We start from the raw sequence: 21,498 nt of genomic DNA, 5'->3' as shown, positions 1-21,498 counted from the left end.
CCTTGCTCAGCAGGGAGCCTGTTTCTCCCTCTGCATGGCATTCCCCTTGCTTGTGCTCACTCTCCCTCTGACAAATAAATAAAATCTTTTAAAAAATTTCAAGCTGAACCCAGTAGTTATGTGATGATAGCAAAATAGTAACATATAAAATATTCCATTGTTTTTCAAAATTATAGTTCAATATTTTTAGTGGGTTTGTTTGCTTTGTTTTTTTTTCATTTGTTGGTGTATTTTATTCCTATTAATTTTTATAATCTATGAAAGTAAGATTGATTCTTATTCTTATTTGTTATCATCATAATAATGAGCACTAAGTAAAATAAACAAAAATTGATCTGAATCAAGTTTAAATAAATTATGTCAAAATACACACTTTGCTCTGATGATCATCTTACCATTCTTACAAAGGTTGATACAGTAAGTGGATCTTTGCTTATTTGTGACAAATATTAAAAATAATGTTTAAGTTACTTTCTTCTGTTTCATTAAGAAAAGCCATTATAAACCAAACAAGACAATCTAATTACACTTAACTTATATATTATTGTGCTTACTCCTTCGATGATTATTAGATTTACATGGGTTGATAGAAATCCTTAAAGCTACATGATATTAAATATACATAACATGGTTAATGTTAATATTAATGATAAGTATAAATCAAATAACTTTTACATTTTTTTTGCATTTGATAAGAATGAACATTTTTATTTATATCATTTAAGACTATGGGCATCTGGATGTCCTCAGCTCCCTCACTGCAATTTCATTCTCTGGGAAATCAAAGCAAAGCCTTTTCATGTTTTCTTTGTTATTTCATTAATTTTTTTTGACATTCACCACTTCAGTAGTAGTTTCAGCAACAAATTTCAGTTTTCTAAAATAAAGAAATCTTTACATATAGGTTATCAAGTATTCTAGAACAAAATGGTAGATCTTTTTTCTCTCACTTTCAGGAAATATATATTTACTTATTGATATATATGCACATATTTGTATGCATATATATTTATATATATTATAATTTATGTGACCATATAGTGAGTATACATAGAAGCACACACACACACATACAAACACATTAACAGTAAGTAGCATATTTACCTATGCTAGGACATACCTGTGTATTATAGTTATATATCTTTGAATATAAGGCAATATGCCAGTCTCTGTTATCGTAGTCTCCAATCACATTTAAGTAAGTAGCTTATATTTTATTTGTACTGATAAGTCTGATGCAAATAAAGGAATCATATTAAAGAGGTAATGAGATTCAATAACTAGTTTTATGTACTGAAACTGTGTTGTCTTTTTTTTTCTTTTTGAATAGTCAGTCATATGCTTTATGTATCTATCATTGATTCATTCCTAAGGATTACAAGAACAGTTTTTTCTCCTTTTTTCTATAAAGTTAAAACAGAATTAATAACATTCTGAATATTGCAAAACAGGGAAATTATGCATGTGGCTAATTGTGACAGGTGTTTGTACAAATACAACCCAAATGTGGCTTTATGAAATCATTTCTTTCTATTAAAATAGAATGCATCAAAAAAGAAAATGAAATATCTAAATCCATCTCTTTCCTCATGATTAACGAATCTAGCCTGTCTCTCATGAAGCACCATCTGGTCTCTCAAGCACATTTATAGATAACACTTATCAAAACTGGAGGGGATTATGGGGAAGCAAAAAGAAACAACAATAAAAGTAGCTTAATGAAATTCTATGATGAACTAGAAAGGAAGAACACAGCATCTTTCAAAATAATATCTCTGAGCTTTTGGTAGGCAAAACCAATATCTGCAAAAATAAAACAAAAAAACAAAAAACTGTATCTTAAACATAAAACAATGCCAGAATTGTGGATGTAAATGGGACTTGGCCAGAAAGCTGCATTTATGAGGAAATTGAAAGATGCTTTATCAATTATACCTAATTTTATTTAAACAAATAATGTACCGAGAAAGTTGAAATATAAGTCACATTGTTGAAAACTTTCTTATATTGATCTAGTGGTGTAAAATATAGTTCACAGTATCATATTTCCTTTCCTGCTGGATGAAATTTACAATTGTTGCTTACATCTTGGTTTTGAGTTTCTTTACATCTTTCCCATCTGTAAATTATGTTAATACCTTGATAAGTTAACACGAATATAGGACAAGCTGTAATGACTTTTAAACTTCTAAGTACATAACTTTAAGGCTATTGCTATCCATCTACATTGTGGCTGTTATTGCAGTGCCCTCCCATGAAGTAGGACTGGACATACCTTCTCTGTGGGACGTGCAATGAATTGTGATTTGGAATTGTTGGGAAAGTAAATTTTATGCATGTGATCTTTGGACCCTGACTTGGTCATATTAAAATGGGTTCTGGGCCTGGAACACATCCCCTAACAAGGAATAAAAACTCTGAACAGCCTATGGGACTTTCGGTCTTATCTGGGACCATGACTTCCAGTTTCAGATACAATGTATACTCTGTTGTTCTACTTAAATGTGTGTGTCATATGGTACCTGGCCAGCCCCACTAATATACCCCTCCCCTGTGAGGAAGTCATGGGGCCCTTCTGCTGCAATATGAAAGAGTGTGTGCAGACCCATTGCCTTGCATCAACTGCTAGGAGAGACCCAATAACCATTGAGGTCCCACATCCCCTACTGTAGTTGGTCTTGTTCTTTCTCTTCTCTATGTGGTTAAATCACTCTTCCAACCAGTGTTTGACTATGTTGTGTTTTCCTCGGACTCTCACACTAGGTTGCAATGGGTAGAAGTGCTTGATCTTTACAATAGACTATAGATGATGCTTGCTTGACACAAATGATCCAAAGAAGTTTTATTAGTCAATGTATGGATTCTCATTTTCCTTCTTCCCAGCCTCTGCAATTGTAGAAACTAGTGTTGAGATAAAGCTTTGTCAGCCTGGGTTCCAAAGTGATAGCAAAGAGTGTTCCTCCATGTTACCCTACAATGGATATATAATGTGAGCAAAAAATAAACTGTATCAGTTGGAGATACTGAGCTTTTTTTGTTTGACTTTTGTTTTATTTGTTTTTCTGTGTGCCTGTGTGCATGGGAACATGGGAAGGTGGGTGCAGAGAGGGTAAGGAGAAAGAGAATACTTAGCAGGCTCCACAATGAGAGTGGAGTCCCACGCAGGGCTTGGTCTCATGACCCTGAGATCATGACCTGAGAAGAAATCAAAAGTCTGATGCTCCATGCAAAACCCTCAGGTTGCCCCAACTTCCCACCCCTGACCCTTCAAAACCCTCAGGTTGTTTTTCAGAGTCCATAGTCTCTTATGGTTCGCCTCCCCTCCCCAATGTCCATAGCCCGCTCCCCCTCTCCCAATCCCACCTCCCCCCAGCAACCCCCAGTTTGTTTTGTGAGATTAAGAGTCATTTATGGTTTATCTCCCTCCCAATCCCATCTTGCATGGAGCACTGGGTGTTGTGCAAAAAGAATGAATACTGTTACGCTGAAAAAATAAATAAAATGGAAAAACAAACAAACAAACAAACAAACAAACAAAAAAGTCTGATGCTCAACTAACTAAGACACCCAGGAGCCCCTGTTTTGTTTGGTTTTTAACCATTGCTATCCTGAGCTTTCCTAGATGACATGAGAACAGAGCTTCCCATGGAGATATTTGAAACAGTAATCCATAAGGAGCCCCACTTTCTATATTGCTTGCTGAGATCTACTTGCCTCTGTCATATATGTCTTATAAGTTTGTCTAACACATCAAGCTTGTTTTAAACTCGGAGCCCCTAAATATGCTCTATTTTTATTCAGAATGTTTTTATTCTGGATTTCAACAGTGCTCATTCTCTCATCTCAGTTCTGTACTCCAAGGCACTTTTCTAGAGGGACTGTTCTTTGACCACTTTATTTTTAAAAAGGCCCCTTTATGCAGCCACAGTCTATCATTTCACTTAATTTTGTTTAGCTATTTATAAGCCTTCCACCTGCATTCACTGAGTACTTAACAAAAAAAGAGATGGCCTCTAGTCATGTTTATCATTGTACTTCCTAGGACATAGTCTATGTCATTGATGCTACCCACGGAGATTCACATAGAAATATACATTATTGAATGAATAAATGAGCAAATTGCTTGGAAACTTAATGTAGTCACAGCTCATGAAGAAAGCATATAGCTGATTCTCATAAATGGGCAACATCTATAACTTACAATTACCACTGGGGCTGGAGAAAAACAAACAAACAAACAGACCATAAGCCCTTCCAGCAGAGGCCAGTCTCTGCCTCAATACTGGCTCAAGACTTCTCTCTTCCCATTCCTCCAAAGAGAATATCTAAAGGAAGATTTTATTTTTTTTTCTGTTATTATAAGTTTTAGCTGGCCATTATGTAATGGTGAATTTTAAAAAAGAGGAAGAGTGGCAGTTAATGTTTACTAATTACCAGCTATGTGTTGGAACCTCTGCTGAATCATTTACATATTGTATCAGAATTCTCACCAACACTGTCTTGAGATAATCATATTTTTACTGCCCAAGGAAGTGGGAACCGAGTCTGAGAGATACCAAGTGTCTGTCTTCACATCATACCACTAACATAAAATAAAAATATTTTAAAGTGATGTTTTTCCAAATATATTCTCCAAACCACCAGCATGAGTTTTGCCTGAGAACTTTCTAGTCATGCAAATTTTTGGATTCTACCCCAAACCTACTAAATCAAAAACTATGGATGAGGCCCAGCCATCTGCATTTAACAAGTCCACTAGATAATGCTGATATACACGAACACTGGAGAACCACAGTTTTAAAGCAATGAATCCCAATATTTACATAGTAAACATAACTAGAAAATTTAGACCATAAAACTGCAATGGAATTTTAAAATATGTATAAAAATGCTGTGAACTGTGTAAGACTGATGATTCACAAACCTGTACCCCTAAAACAAATAATACATTACATGTTAATAAAAAATAATAAAAAAAAATTTTAAAAAAGGTAGGGCTGACCTCTGAAAATAAAGAATCAAAGGTTATTGAAAGTAATATAACACTGTATGTTAACTACACTGGAATAAAAAAAAAAAGAGTAACAAAGGGTAAACAACCATGTACCAGAAATTTAAATAAAATAAAAAGATTTTATTATGTATGTATGAGAATGAAAAAAAATCCTACACAAAATGGTCAAATTCCTAAAACTAACTAACTAACTAAATAAATAAATAACATCCCAAAATTACTATAAAAAGAAATTGGTAACTTGAAAAACTAATAAAAATTGAATATTTTTTTAAAAAAATTGTCCTGTACTGTGGTAACCAGAATACATGTGCATATACTATGACAACACTGTGGCTTCCAGTATTAGGTTGTTGGACTATGATTTCCAAATTATGCCAATATGAACCCAATAAACATGAGTAATTAAATAAAATCCTATATTTTCAAGACTTCTAGTAAGAGGTCTGATGTCAGTGAGAGGGACAAGAGTTAAAAGAATTAAGCTACTGGAAATAATCTGTCATCAAATTGCAACATTAAAAGCCAGTGGGGATTGTGGAAGAACTTGTATTTGGGAGCTTCTGCATTAGACCTACTGAGAAAATGTTAGTCTTTAGCTTAGAGCTTGGTTGCATGCTGGAAAGAAACAGTTTAATTGGTCCTTAAAAGTCCCAGAACAGGTAATATGTTAATTTGACATTTTCAGACAAAGTTCCATTAGGTTATATCATTCGCTTTCATTTGTAAACAAGAAGACTGGGTCTCATCAGTGCACCACAGTTTTAATTTGTGGTTTTTAAGAAAGTAAAAGCCTTAGGCTCAGACTTAGAAAAATACATCTTTTTATCCTCAAGAATAAGTTGACAACTTTATTTTCTTTCCTGATTTAAAGACTTTTGTTCTAGGCCCTCTTCAAGTTATCTCCTGGCTGTACTCCCATATCTTAGGACTACCATATATTAATTCTTTTAGACAAATTTGGGCTCTTCATTGTACATTAAGTATTCTGACATATAAACATTTCCATGGCTGTGGTTATCTTTACTGTTTTTTGTTATTATTTTTTAATAACTCTGTCTTCATGGCTAATTCTAGCTTTTGGGCATAACACTAGATAACACCATTCTAGCATCCCTTCCCTGAATTTTAAAAGCAATTACCATTTGGAAATCATTATTTTTAAATGAATGTGTTGCATTTTTGCAGTTCTCTATAGATTCCAACAGTTTTAACATTTTTTTCTTTAAGGATTTATTTTATTTACTTTAGAGTGAGAGAGAGAGTACAAGCTGGGGGGAGAGGCAAAGGGAGAGGGAGAGAATCCTTAAGCAGACTCCTGCTAAGCATGGGGCCTGATGTGGGGCTCAATCCCAGGGCCCTGAGATCATGACCTTAGCCAAAATCAAGAGTTGTATGCTCAACTAACTGAACCACCGAGGTGCCCCCCAACCATTTTAAATTATTTCCTGTATATATTTTTCCTCATATAAGAATTTTGCCGGAACCTGTTTACATAATTTTAAATATTTAGTGCCACATCTAAAATGAGGAAAAAAGCTAAAATTTATTACATGTAAAGTATATTTTTTCTTATTTTCTAAAAATAATGTTTATGTTAGATTTCATAATTCTTTGTGAGGGACTATACTGTTGTTCCCTAGGTTGAGCATGGTTATCTTCCAGCCTGTGAAATCTACCTCCTTATAAAAATAAAATTAAATTAAAATTAAAATAACTTGCATGACTATTTTGACATTTAAGTTCCAAGTTTCCTTTTGGAATATTCACTGTAATGGGAGATGGCCAAATGTTATATTTGACCATGCCAATGTGTGCTTATGAAAATTAGTTTGTCTATTTGACTAATTTTATTTCCATGAATATACTGGAGGATTAAATGCAGATACATCAGAAATAAAAGAAAACAGAAGATGTTTTGAAATGACAATTAGTATTACTTTACTGTGCTTTTCATTGTAGCTAATTTTCTGATGTTCTTTTTCTGTGACAAAATTACTGATTACATAATGAAGTATATGAAGAAACGCTTAGAAATATTTTATTTTTTACATACTTCTTTCTCCTCCCATTTTCTCTCTTCTTTTCTTTTCTTTTTTATTCCAAAGAATCAAAGGAAACTGCATTTTAGACATATGAGTTGATTTTTCAAAAAGACACTGGGAATATGTATCATACTTGTAAATGTAAAAAATATATACATATATATACAGTTGAAGAACTAAGATCCAATATTCACTTATATACTGAACTATTATAATTGCAATTTACCCCCAAAACTGTTAAATTATTTCTTTACAATCCTATTAGTCATATAGAACAATATTTTGTTGTTTTTTCCATGTATAGATGAGAAAAGTGATGTTACATTTATCTTATTTTCTTCTTCCTAGAGCTAGAAAACTGGCACATAGTCCCAGGTCTTCTGGCTACAAATGTGGGGCACTCCTGCTCCAAAGCACACCACTTGTCTCATCAATGTATATGTGACTGAGAGAGTGCAACAATGTGGCTGCAAAACACTAAATCATCTCCCTTTTTAATCTATTTCTTTTTTTGACTGTTAAGGTCAAATCAGAATTTAATCTCTAATAAAGATATAAATACACTTTTATATTTGGGGTTATTTTTGGCACAAAATCCTGCTGTAGTAAGATAGGTTGTATTAATATGTAGATCATATGTTGAGGTTTATGTGCTGGTATTTAGCATAATAACTGATTTATTTTTTGCATGGGTAGGTCAGACAGATGAACTGTTAGTTTTATAAACTGTAATTTTGCCAAGGAAAGGCAAGATACCAGGTAACCTCAAACCCAATGATTGACTGCCCAAATACATATCTAGCCCCATCAGGTCAATGTTTTTACAGTGATCAATTAAAATAATAATAATAAACATTTTGAAATAAGGTAGTTTGATTTTAATTTTTTATCTTCATGCATGCTTCCAATGATGTTCTAGATCCTATGATGTTTCTAATTTTTTTCAAAAGTGTAGGATGATGCTAATGATGTGAGGCAGAAGAAAATCATTAAATTTCCTTATCTACTGACAAGCCCTTGAAACAGGCAGAGTGGCTCTCCTCTAAGGACTGAACTAACCTCCACCTTAAGGCTTTGCTAAGGGCAAAGGACAATCCTAGCCTGACCAACCCCCTACTCCCAACCAGGATCCTGTAAGTCTACTTTAACAATTCATTTAGGAAACTTTATCTCTAAACCTCGAAGATAGTGTCGAGAATCATTCCCAAGCATATGGCCCACTGATATACATCTAAAGGGTTTCATGAGAAGGTTTTATTACTGGTAATGAATAACCTTTTACCCCAGACAATAGCTAGCCCCTCAAGGTCCTAGAAACCTTGTTTCCAAAATTCCTTAGAGACTTACATCATCCTAACCCCCTCCCAACTTACAAGTATATAATAGACCACTCCTCACATCCCTGGGCATTAGCTCTTCCTGCACATGGGTCCTGTCTTCGTGCTTTAATAAACCACCATTTTGCACCAAAGATGTCTCAAGAATTCTTTCTTGGTCATCAGGTCCGGACCTCACCCCACTGAACCTCACCAATGTTCTAGAACTTCATCAGGTCCTGTCTCCATACTTCAATAAAATCAAATTTCTGCACCAAAGATGTCTCAAGAATTCCTTCCTGGCCATCAGCTCTGGACCCCAAAAACACATCTTTCCTACTTCAGTATGGTGGCAGATATAGGACTGGAGTTCAGAAAATAGACTGGACATATAAACTTGAGAATTGTTGGCAGAGATTGTTTGCACAGCTGTGACATGGGCAGGGCATCAAGTGCAAGGAGCTGCATAGAAGAAAAGAAAGAGCAAAGGCTGGGTCCTATCCCTAGCCTCATCCTTAACTCTAGCCCTAGTCTCAACTATTCCAATGTTTAGAAGTTAGTCATGACAAAGATTCTTTCTTTCACAAAACTCCACTCAGTCTCCCCTGAACTTTTTCACTAATCTCTGACTTTTGAGCTTTTAATTTCCTCTCTACATTGCTCAATTTTAGCAAGAACCCTGCCAAATCAGTTTAGCTGGAATCCCTGGATATCTATCGCTCTCAGTATCTAACTGGCTTCCTCATTCTCCTCCAGCTCCTGGGTAATATTTGATCACCCTGGTCTGCCTTCAACAAAAATCTCATTAGATGGCTTAGCCAGAATCCCATATTAATCCTGATGATTCCTTTTAGTAATTTTCCATTCATTGACCCTGTCCTACTCTGGGACTATAAGTTGACATTTGTCCACGTTGTATTTGGAATTGAGTGCAATCTCTTTCCCACTGCAAGACACCACTGCAGTGATGTCTGTGCCTATTTTAACAGTCCTGCTGAATAAAGTCTGCTTTAGGATCCTTAACAAGTGTCCGGAGTACCTATTTTCGTATCTTAATAGAAGAAACGAAGGAATCAGTGAAAACACTTAGAAGTAGTACCAACCAGTAAGCAACAGGAAAGCTGAAAGAGGGTGTGAAGTCCTGCTAGCCAAGTAGAGCAAATGCATTCAAGAAAGATGCAGTCAGTGCTGTTGACTATATGTTCATGCAGACCTCACAGTGATGATTTAACTCAAAAAAGCAATTGTGAAGTGATTCCCATGGATTGTGGAGGTGACAGCCAAGTTGCATGGGTTCAAAGAGAATTGGAGAAAAGGTGCACTGACCACAAAAGTTTTGCTGCAAGGGAGAGCAAGTAAAGGATATGTAGTGAGGAACACAGGGTCAAAAAAAAATTTTTTTTAAGATGGAAAGTAATTAGCATGTCATATACTATTGGGAATGATTAATTAGAGTGAAATAAATTACTGTAGAGTAGAAAGTAGGAAGAATTTCTGGAATGCCAAAAATAGCACTACTGAAATTTTCAACCATTTTTCAGGTATTAAGGTTTTTTGTTTTTGTTTTTGTTTTTTCTTGTCCAAGTCTCTTAACATCGATTAAAAAAAAAAAAAAAAAAAAAAAAAGACCTTCTTTTCTCCCAAAGAATGTGCTTCAAATTGTTCCAACTATGCCCTAGGTCTTCTTTTAATTTATTTAATGTTTGTTCTTTTATAAGCAAACCTATTTAGAGGATTTTCAATCCTTTACATTTTCCTTATCAAAGTGCCTCTTCTGACCCTGTTCTATAAAGACTCTGCAAAAGTGCTATTAATGTGCTATAAGCTTTAATTCCCTCTATTGACATATTTACGTCCATTTACTATTCCCAAATGAGGGAATAGGTAAAATAAATTGTGAAAACATATTTTTGATTAGAATAAGAGTACATTAATGAACTTCCCCAGTCCCTTCAACTGTGTTGATAATTATTTTATACACTATATTTAAATTGTGGTTTGGATAAGAATGTTCTAATTTTTAAGTAACTCAAAGTTAAGAAAATGTTTTAAAAATCATTTTAATTTCCTTCAAAGAATAGTTTTTTTTTCCCATATATAAAAGCATTCACTATTTATTTGAAGTGGATTTTAATGCTTTATATTTTTACTCTCTGACATAATAACCAATTTCCTTAACATACATGGAATGTAATTGATTCCCTCTGTGAAGGAAAGCTTAGTTGTTTATGAATATTCTCTCTGCGAAACCATAATTTACACAAAAAAATGGTTGTGTGGCTTCTTTTAGTTGCGAATGATTGAGCTACTTGCCAAAGACATCCAGGTGCCTCAATTTCTCTAATTCTTAATTTGGAAGTTCATCTTTCTTTTCAAACTCAAGGAACAGGAGAGCTAAAATTATCCTGGCGAAGAAGGTAGAAGAGGAGGAGAAACAAACTGAGCCAAAGTGGTATAGTATTATTACAATGTTTGGAAAGAATGTATGTTAGGGCCTGGGTGGTTCAGTCCATTAAGCATTATAGACTCTTGGTTTTCAGTTCAGGTCATGATTTCATGGGTCATGAGATTAAGCCCCACATTGGGATCCTCAGTCAGCAGGGAGTCTTCTAGAAGCTTCTCTCCTTCTGCCCCTCCTCCACTCATACTCATGTGTGAGCACCCATGCGTGTCTCTCTCTCTCTCAAATGAATACATCTTTTATGAAAGTATGTATCTTATATAAAGCTGCAGGTGTGGAATGGAAATTAAGTAAATACCCAATTTGTGACAAAACTGTTGCAAACTATTATCTGCTTCTTGGAAAAAAAAAAAAAAAGAAAGAAAAAGAAAAAAACAACCAAGGAAATATTCCTGGTATGCATTGTTAAACACGTTTTTATTTTAAACAATGACATTTACCACTAAATTAACATGAGGCTGTGACAATTTTGAATAAAGAAATTTTCTAATTGTTATAAACCAGGCCAAAAGGCAAGGAGAGTAATATTTCTGTCCTCACTGTCATGAATCATAAAGTAATAAATAGATTCTAAATAAAAGTAGGAAGTTATTAAATAATAAATGATGAGATGAGAAAGTCCACAGAAAAATAACTGTAACTTTTGCGAAGGTATCTAGTGGAAAGAAAGTTGAATTTTAAAAAAGTGATTTGTAAACAATTTTAACTAAAAAACAGCTAATATACTAAGTGCTATATATTTTAATAAGCCATAATTGTACATCTTATTTTTAAAAAAGCAGTATATCCTATAGTGAAACCACAGTATATATTAAAAATATAATGCTATTTCTCAAAGATAAATGCAGAAGCATGAAAAGCAGACATCGTACTAGTTATATATTTATAAAAATTAATTATGATGAATTTTGTGTCAATGGAAGAAATTATTTTTCTAATAAATTTTTCATGTTTCTATAAGATTGGCAATTTTCAAAACAATGCTAAGTAGACAAAATAGAAAATGTATTCTCTTAAATTATTTTGCTTATCCAGAGCACATTGGTCTGTGTGTCATTATTTATTTTTGGTTGTTACTAGGGGAAGGATAATTAATTTCAGGAAATAATTGAAACACAACATGTGTCAAAATATGCTTTTTTCATACATGTCTATTGAATGGTCAAGTTTTAGGATACTGTTTTCTATCTTTGAACTTTCCTTATGTATGACCTCTTTATATAGTAATATATCATAGTGAGTATCATAGTAATTCTTTCAAAAATACTACAAAATAAAAATTATATGTTTGGTCTTAAAGTAGGAGCAATAGGTTATTAAATATAATTTGAAGAAAATTATGAAATTGAGCACTTTAAAATAATTCAGAGTTAAAACAAAGAGAAAACTGGAAAGATTTTTCTTCTGGGCTAAAAATAACATTTTAAAAAAGTTAGTCTAATATGGATGGTGCACAACTTTTCCTTATTGAAAGCAGAAGAAAATTAGTATTTATTTGAATAATTTAATAAAATATCACTAAATTAAAATTTACATTCTTACAGAGAAAATTTAGCAAAATTAAACAAGCTTCTCAAGTACTATTGAAACAACATAAGCTAAGTAAGTAATGAAGAAATGGACTACTATCAAGCAAAATTTAAATACATTGCATTAAGCAGGGTTTTTCCAGAGAACTGAAGCAATATAATGTGTGAGAATGTGTAAGAGAGAGAAATTCATTTTAAAGAATTGTCTCACATATTGTGGAGATTGTTGGGGTTAGACCGACAGACTGGAGATCCAGGGAAGTGTCACTTTTGTAGCTCAAGTCAGAAGGCTATCTTCTGGCAGAATTCCTTCATGCATGAGCAGGTCTGTTTTTTGTTCTCTTCTGGCCTTTAATGGATTTGATAGACACCCTCCCCCCTTATGGAAAGCAATCCATTTTACTCAGAGTCCCCCAATTTAAATGTCAATCTTATTAAAAAATGCCTCATAGAAACATCTAGAATAATGTTTAACCACATGTCTGGGCACCATGGCTCAACCAAGTTGACACATAAAATTAACCATCACATATGTGATTTGGCAATTTTTCTAAAATTTAGTTTTTACCGGAATTATGTTAAGGTCAACTTCATAGATGATCATTAGCTATTACTTTAAGATAGAGTTCATAATAGTACTTCACAGGGGGAAATCCCAAAGGATTCAGAGATTAAATCAAAACTGTGAATTCTATGCATTCTTTTTATCTATTATAAAAATATATAGGCTATGGTCTTCTGCTGGAGAAACTCTAAAGAATATCTTAATGGAAACTCAAATCTGGGTCCTCAGATTTGCCCAGCAAACTTGTCTCTTAATTTGTATGATATTTATCTTCAGCAGCATTTGCAAGTTATCCATCCCACCAACATACATCCCAACAACAACTAGTCATAAGAATAAAAAAGTGCTATTAGGTGAAAATCCCTACCTCTCCCTTATGCTGGATCCAAGACTGGATCTACTACATGCCCACCTGGTAATTCCTCCTCGTTCTTGTAACAATGAGAGAAATTCTGTCCTCTTGGTGAAAGCCTTCTCAAGGACCTTGTGCTATTCAATTTCTTTTCAGGAATATTTAATTGTTCCTTTTATATTGCTTTCTTCCCATCATGTTTAAACATATTTATGGCTCTTGCGTAATTACAAATCCAATCCTCCTTTGAAGATGCATTTTGCCGCCATGGTGTTATCACTTTTTGCCAAAATATGTTTTAAAACTTTAGAAAAAATGTACAGTTGGTTTTCTGACTTTCTCCCCTCCATCTCAGACCTATATATTCATCTTCCCTGTTTTCCACTGGACATCTCCATCTGTATGCCCTATGGATACCTAAAAACAAACTGTATTTAATTGAATAAATAAAATAACCTTCCTGCACAATCCATTCACTTTTCCTCATGTTCCCTAACTCAGAATGGTCTCACCACTTACTGGAGCTAATATGTTAACATGAAATCTCTTCTTTCTTCCCCTCATGTCTATTTGGACATTATATCCCATCAGTTTTGCCCATTAAATACATCCATCCCAATCTTCATAGTTGCTACCTTCATGTATCTCTCACCTCTTGTCAGGACTGTTGAATAACTTCCTGACTGACATCACCATCTAACAGAGACTAGTTTTTTATTGGAAATTTAAAAACAACATTGTTTCTTTCTAATTCCATCTTCACAATATATTTGTAAGAAAAACTTGTGATGCAGACAAAAGCTGATGCAATAAAGGGAGCTTCAGATCAACCACCCTTTGCCTTCACGCTTATTTGAGAAACCATTAAAGAACAACACAGAGTCTCATCTACTGTCCCTTGAAAAAGCAGAAGACATCCATCAGACTTTCTGGACATGATGGTTTTATGCCTTACATCAGCTCCTTCTCAGTGTTAGAGATGGGGTCAATTGAAGAAAACTCAAACCTTTGCCAAGGTCTATTCCAGACTAGCTGATGGTAAAATTTCTGGTTCTTCAACTTTTGAATTCATTCTTTATTTTTCACATTTACTCATAAAATAATTTTGTCTTTAATATTTGTCAGAGGGCACTCTGAGTGTGTCTGATGAGCTCTGAGAAAATACATACAGTATCTGGGATTTGTATTTACTGAAAAGTGGGAACATTTGTGTCCCCTTGTCATACAGGCTTGGCACTAGGGACAAGTTTACAATTTTTACTTAATGAATTGTCAGTAAAACCCTATAGACTTTTATCATCATCTGTCAGCTGATTATTTATGCCTTATATCATTAGCCTCACCCTGAAGGTTTTCCTGCAACATAGATCTACTTCCAGTTCCTCAAGTATCCACAGCTCATTCTCACCTTCAGGCTTTTATTTATGTTTTCTTCTACTTTGAGCACTCGTTTTTTCCTTCATGAGGTTATGCATCTTTCATGTCTCAGTTTAAATATAATTTCCCCAGTGTGGTAGAGATGAACTGTCTTTCTTTTATTCCCATAAAATCCTGCATGTTGTCTATCACTGTGCTAATTACTTCCAATATTTATTTTGGATTTGTTGGCAGGCCCACTTGATAGAGAGTCCCATTAAGATGGCATCTTTTTCTTTGTTCTTCATCATATTATCCCCAGTACCTAGCATAATGCCTGACACAGAGTAGCTATTCAACAGACAACTCTTGAGTAACTTCATGATGATAGTTTTAGAATGTGTAGTAAATGGAGAGAAGGCAGAGGTCAATGGTGGATAACAAGAATATGAACAACCCTTTATGTCAGTGTATATATTTTCCTTTGTCCATCTTACAGATACGGTATTTTTTACTTGATGTTAATGCAATAAATCTGGTGCACTGATATATTTTCATTCTTGTTGATACTTTCCTTTTCCCTGCTGTCAAAGATCTAATAAGGTCAGTTCATTTAAAATGTAATGCATGAAGTGTCTAATCTCCATATGTTCAGGTATTCAGTGAAATATGGTTTCTTTGATTTGCAGGTGCCCTGATAGATTCATCTTCTTTTTAAGTTTTTTTTTTTTTTAAGATTTTATTTATTTATTTAACAGCGAGAGATCACAAGTAGGCAGAGAGGCAGGCAGAGAGAGAGGGGGAAGCAGGCTCCCTGCCGAGCAGAGAGCCCGATGTGGAGCTCGATCCCAGGACCCTGGGATCATGACCTGAGCCGAAGGCAGAGACTTAACCCACTGAGCCACCCAGGAACCCCGAGATTTATCTTCTTTAAAAAAAATTCCAAAACAACATACTGTTATTTTCAGTACTGGTGTGGAAAACTAGATAACGCAATTTTAAGTACGAACATTTTTAGTATTTATTTTTGTAACAAAGTGCTCAGCAGCAAATAAGAAAATGACCTAATACTATTTTCAATAAATGGCCTAGATTTTCTGATGCTCAAATCATTATAAAGCAAAAACAGTGAAAAGAAGTTTTTGCTATGAATACTAACATGCAAGTTAAGCTTTTAACTCACTTGAGCAGTACTCAGATGACATCTTGTCTAGTCCATTAAAAAAGATCCATAGGCTATTCAGTGAATTATGGGAATTCCTTAAATGATGGGAATGAAAATTTGTCATCTAAGCTGAAATTTATTACAAGATCATTTAATTCAACATAAGTTTACTGAGCATCTTCCTTGTATAATGTATTAAACTCCATCTTTTTTTTTTAATATTTTATTTATTTGACAGAGAGAAATCACAACTAGGCAGAGAGGCAGGCAGAGAGAGAGGAGGAAGCAGGCTCCCTGTGGAGCAGAGAGCCCAATGTGGGGCTCGATCCCAGAACCCTGGGATCATGACCTGAGCTGAAGGCAGAGGCTTTAACCCACTGAGCCACCCAGGTGCCCCTTAAACTCCATCTTGAACAACACAAGTTTTAGGGAAGACCCAGCTATAAGGTTAACTATTCCTATGAATGTAATATTGAATTCCTAATTTGCTTCTAAGCAAGTGTAGATTATATATGTGTCTTATTGGCACACATGTAATATTAAAAAATACTGATGAATATGTGTATTTAAAACTGCATACATGCATTAACATTTCATCCCATTCTCATTTCACCACGTTTTTATTGTACATCATTTTAACCAATGCCATCTTAATGGTCATCTGAATAGTCTTGTAAACTAGAATACTTTTACTGGATGCTAACTCCAGTAGATTATTCCCTAATAGAGAGCACACTTGAAGTGTTGCTTCCCTTGACATACTGCATTCCATCTGGTTTTCAGAGTAGGAGTTGTGGAAAAATGCCAGTGCACACTGCTTCTGTCCAAGCAATTCATTGATTTCTTTCATCTTCAGCTAGTTTGGGTAACTTGATGTAGTCCTCATGGCAATGGGTTGTCCTTTCAATCCCCAAGTGATTCCAGTTAAAAGGAAAGCCATTTCTCCCATATGGCAGCTCTAAAAATTAATAAGCGCAATAAGTGTCATGCCATCTGCACTTTAAGTATGAAGGGCATTAATCAGGGTAGGCCTCCCAACTGGATGTATCTTTAGTGTGTAGCCACATGGAACACAAACAATGTCATGGATCAGTGGAGGCTATCAACCCAGTCAGGACAAGATATACATGATCTAGCCATCCTGCATTAGGTTAGTCTGTAGAGATTCCTGTTCAGCACAGGGTTGCCTTTGTACTATATTGAACATCCATCCACTATTAATGATTTATATCTGAATAGGCAGAAGAGGAGTTCCTAAAAGTTTCAATTAGCCAAATAAGAAATTTGTAAGTTAATAATAATGGAAATATAGAAAAAAAGAGAAGTAATTTAATACCATGGGAAAGGAAAAGAATAACACCAGTCAACTTGTGGAAAAATTGGTAGTTAAAACTTTGGTTTCAAGATACTGAGTAGACATTCTACACAGCATCTTGATAAAAACTGCTGAATTTGGGGGGTGGGGTGGAGGAGGAGAGAGAGAAGCAGAGAGTAAGTGGGGGAGGGACAGAGAGAGAAACTTAAGCAGGCTCCACACCTAGCAGGGAGTCCAACGTAGGGTTCAATCTCTACCCTGAAATACTGACCTTAGCCGAAATCAAGAGTTGGATGCTTAGCTGACTGAGCCATCCATGCACACCAATAGTTAAAATTTCTAATCTAAGCATTTACATACTCTAAGGGGTACATGCACCCTGCTGTTTATATTAGCAATAGCCAAATGGAGGGAGCCCAAATGTCCATCAACAGATGAATGGATAAAGAAGAGTGGTATATAATGGAATATTACTCAGCTATCAAAAAGAATGAAATCTTGCCATTTATGATGATATGGAGTTTTTTTTACTACCTGAAAAGGATAAAAGTCTTGGCTTCCTAAGTGAACTTCTCTGTTACCATCCCAGCAGGATACCTGAGGGAGTCTTATTTCAGCCTGAGGGTATAATGTCAGACTACCAGCTACGCATTTGCTAGTGCATTGGAAATGGGGGCTCTTCCTGCCCTTCTCCCCACATTACACATGAATTACTCTAATTGCAAGAGTAGAGTGATCATTGTATAAAACTGTTTTGACTTTCTAGGCTGACCCTTTCTCAGTTATTTGACAAGACAATTTTTGGTTGGGTTTTTTGTTTGTTTGTTTGTTTTTGGCTGCTCTCCATTGCCCTGCTGGGTTACCAGTTTCTGTAGCACCAAGAAAGGGGTATACTTGCCAAAAGGAAAATGTAGAATTCTCACTTCTGTGTCATTCCTTGGGGATGTTTCTAGCTGTTATGTGTTCTATCATTCAGAGTCTTTTATATTCATTTTATATATAACATCCAGGACTTTTAGTTCAACTTAGTGGGAGATACATGGAAAAATTTTTCTATTTCATCTTCATTGAATCATTAAAATTCTTTTAAGTTTCAAGATATAATAAAACATATCCTTAATATGAGGGCAATCATTTTTTAAATTTTTTATTTATTTCTTATTTTTTTATAAACATATAATGTATTTTTTAAATTTATTTATTTTTTCAGCATAACAGTATTTGTTGTTTTTGCACAACACCCAGTGCTCCATGCAATATGTGCCCTCCCTATTACCCACCACCTGTTCCCCCAACCTCCCACCCCCAACCCTTCAAAACCCACAGGTTGTTTTTCAGAGTCCATAGTCTCTTATGGTTCGCTTCCCCTTCCAATTTTTTTTTTTTTATAAACATATAATGTATTTTTATCCCCAGGGGTACAGGTCTGTGAATCATCAGGTTTACACACTTCACAGCACTCACCATAGCACATACCCTCTCCAATGTTCATAATCCCCCTCCCACTCTCCCAACCCCACCTACCTCCAGCAACCCCCAGTTTGTTTTGTGAGATTAAGAGTCACTTATGGTTTGTCTCCCTCCCAATCCCATCTTGTTTCATTTATTCTTCTCCTACCCCCCTAACCCCCCACGTTGCATCTCCACGTCCTCATATCAGGAAGATCATATGATAGTTGTCTTTCTCCGATTGACTTATTTCACTAAGCATGATACTGAGGGCAATCATTTTTAATGTTTGATGATAATTATGTAAAGACAATGAAGCAGATTTGACTTCTATGATGTCATATCAAAATATCTTTTGGAAAGTAGGAATGCTTTAATATAGCATACTACTAAAATGGCACCATTTTCAATTGTTATCAAATGTAATATACAAATACAATAAATTATAAAGTATAATGTAATTGCATAAAACAATTGTCACTTAGATGAAACTGTAGAAGAAATAGAAAAGAACCTAAGATGAACTACGCTTCTAGATTGGAAAATGTCTCTAAAAGAAAGAAAGAGATAATGGTGTAAGATGACAATCTATATTCAAATATTCCACATTCATAAGCCAGATATCAATGACTTTGAATAGCTAGAAATAAGTGATTACTTCCATATATTGTAAATGGAAACAAACCTGAACATTTAAAATTTTTCAAGTTCCTATTAGCAATATGTAAGTATATTTATGATTTTTTTTAATGAAGAAACTTATTTGGATTATCAATCACATTTTTTCAGCATCCAAGCATTTCAAGTTCCCTCAGGATATGAAACTAAGATGAAAGCCTTCCATTTTATAGGGAAATACAAAATTTTTTATAATAAGGATAGTTTTCATTTATGTATTCTTAAGATACCTTTACGATGATGAAAGGAAAATTAAGGGTTTATTTAACAGTGTGTTTCATACAACTTTATTTGAAAATGTTTGATTTCAAGACATATCATTACCTCTATACAAAGGGTCAGTGCTTCTAAATCATATATCCAATATGTAAAATTCCATGTCCTTTTAAACTTATTTCTTCACAGATAGGGCACCTGGGTGACTTGGTCAGTTAAGCATCTGACTCTTGATTTGGGCTCAGGTCATGATCTTAGGGTCCTGAGATAGAACCCCATATTGGGCTTCCTGCTGGACATGAAGACTTCTTAATACCCCCTCCCTCTCTCTCTCTACTTCCCCCATTCTTTTTCTATCTCTCCCTCTCTCTCAAAAACAATAAAATAAAATAAACTTATTTCTCCAAAGAAATGAAAGTAACATATCAGGGCATAGTTATAATTTTTTATCAACTTTGGTCATTGGGTATTTTTTTTCTCAGATAAACACAGTAAAGAATTTTTAAAAAATGACCTAGCATCCTATAGATTGAAATATATATAGAAAGTAATTTTTATGACAAATAGAAGTGATAAACTGGGATATTTCAATTATGTTTGTTTAATATGCATCATTTATATTAATAATAATGGCTGTCAAAGTGTCAAGAAGGAAAAAAGTCATCATTATTTTAACAGTACATCAAAAGTAAATAGAACTTACCAAAAATTTTAATTTTAGTTCCTGAATTACTTTTATGACGTATTGTTGTTGTTGTTGTTTTCAGGTATAGAATGGAGGAAAGAAGATGGAGAATTTTTTTTTAAAGAACTTATGTACAGAGTCACACATAGACATATAAATATTTAGAAAAAAATAATAAAATGAAGGTCATTTTTTAAGACAAAATTCATTGGAAAATATTTATTTATATAATTTCATATTAGTTTTAAAAATATAAAGTCATTTTTTCTAAATAAAACTCTTTATTAGTTACCATAATTTGTTTTTTATTTACTATAGTAAAATAATTCTTCAGTTCTTTTACTTCAAAATTATTTTAAATTTATAATTCTTATGAAACAAATTTGAGTCAGTGAGAGGAAGGGCAGATATTTCATCTGACATCTAAACCACATAATTAATCATTCTAATATTTTCACTTATCCAAATTTATTGATATCTTTAAAAGTTACCAAGCCATGAAATTGAAGATATTTGGAAGTTCAGTAACTGTCTGAACTTTCCTGAACTAAGTTTCAGGAAACTTAGCAGCCATTAATTGAAATAAGCATTCACAGATTTCTTTGTACTACTTGATAAACTCATTTGATGCTCCAAGATAAGAGGTAGAAAATTTGAATAACTTAAGTCTGATAACTGTCTATGTACTTAAAATACTCAGACATGATCTTACTCTTTCTATTGCTACTACAATCTGTAGATATTCTTATTTGTATGTATCTACATTTTTATTTTTCATGGAAAGAATCTTTAAGTCTGGACATTCTATTAGGTTCTATTCTTGACCTTATCACTTCTCTTTCCTTCTGCGTAGTCTATATAGACCAAAATGTCACTAGTTATGGCTTTGGCAATCACTAATAGATTGATGGCTACCCAGCTCTTTAGTGCCTTCTCAGATTTCTTATAGACTGCTTTCAGCCAGCTACAAAAGAATTCCACTTGAACTCATAATTACATCAAACTCAGATGTCCAAATATGACAAGCACATTACAAATTCTCATTGACTTATATTATCTTGCACACATAGTTTTTGCTGTCTCTATTGTCAAGCTATCACTAGCTGTACATCAAGACTGTAGTGAGGATGGCACGCCTGGGTGGCTCAGTGGGTTAAAGCCTCTGCCTTCAGCTCAGATCATGATCCCAAGGTCCTAGGATCGAGCCCCGCATCAGGCTCTCTGCTCACCAGGGAGCCTGCTTCCCCTCCTCTCTCTCTGCCTGCCTCTCTGCCTACTTGTGATCTCTGTCTGTCAAATAAATAAATTAAATATTTAAAAAAAAAGACTGTAGTGGGGAAAAGAAAGCACTC

This window comes from Meles meles, chromosome 4 (assembly GCF_922984935.1).
Source record: "Meles meles chromosome 4, mMelMel3.1 paternal haplotype, whole genome shotgun sequence".
In the NCBI taxonomy this organism is placed as follows: Eukaryota; Metazoa; Chordata; class Mammalia; order Carnivora; family Mustelidae; genus Meles; species Meles meles.
This window is presented reverse-complemented; position numbering follows the sequence as displayed.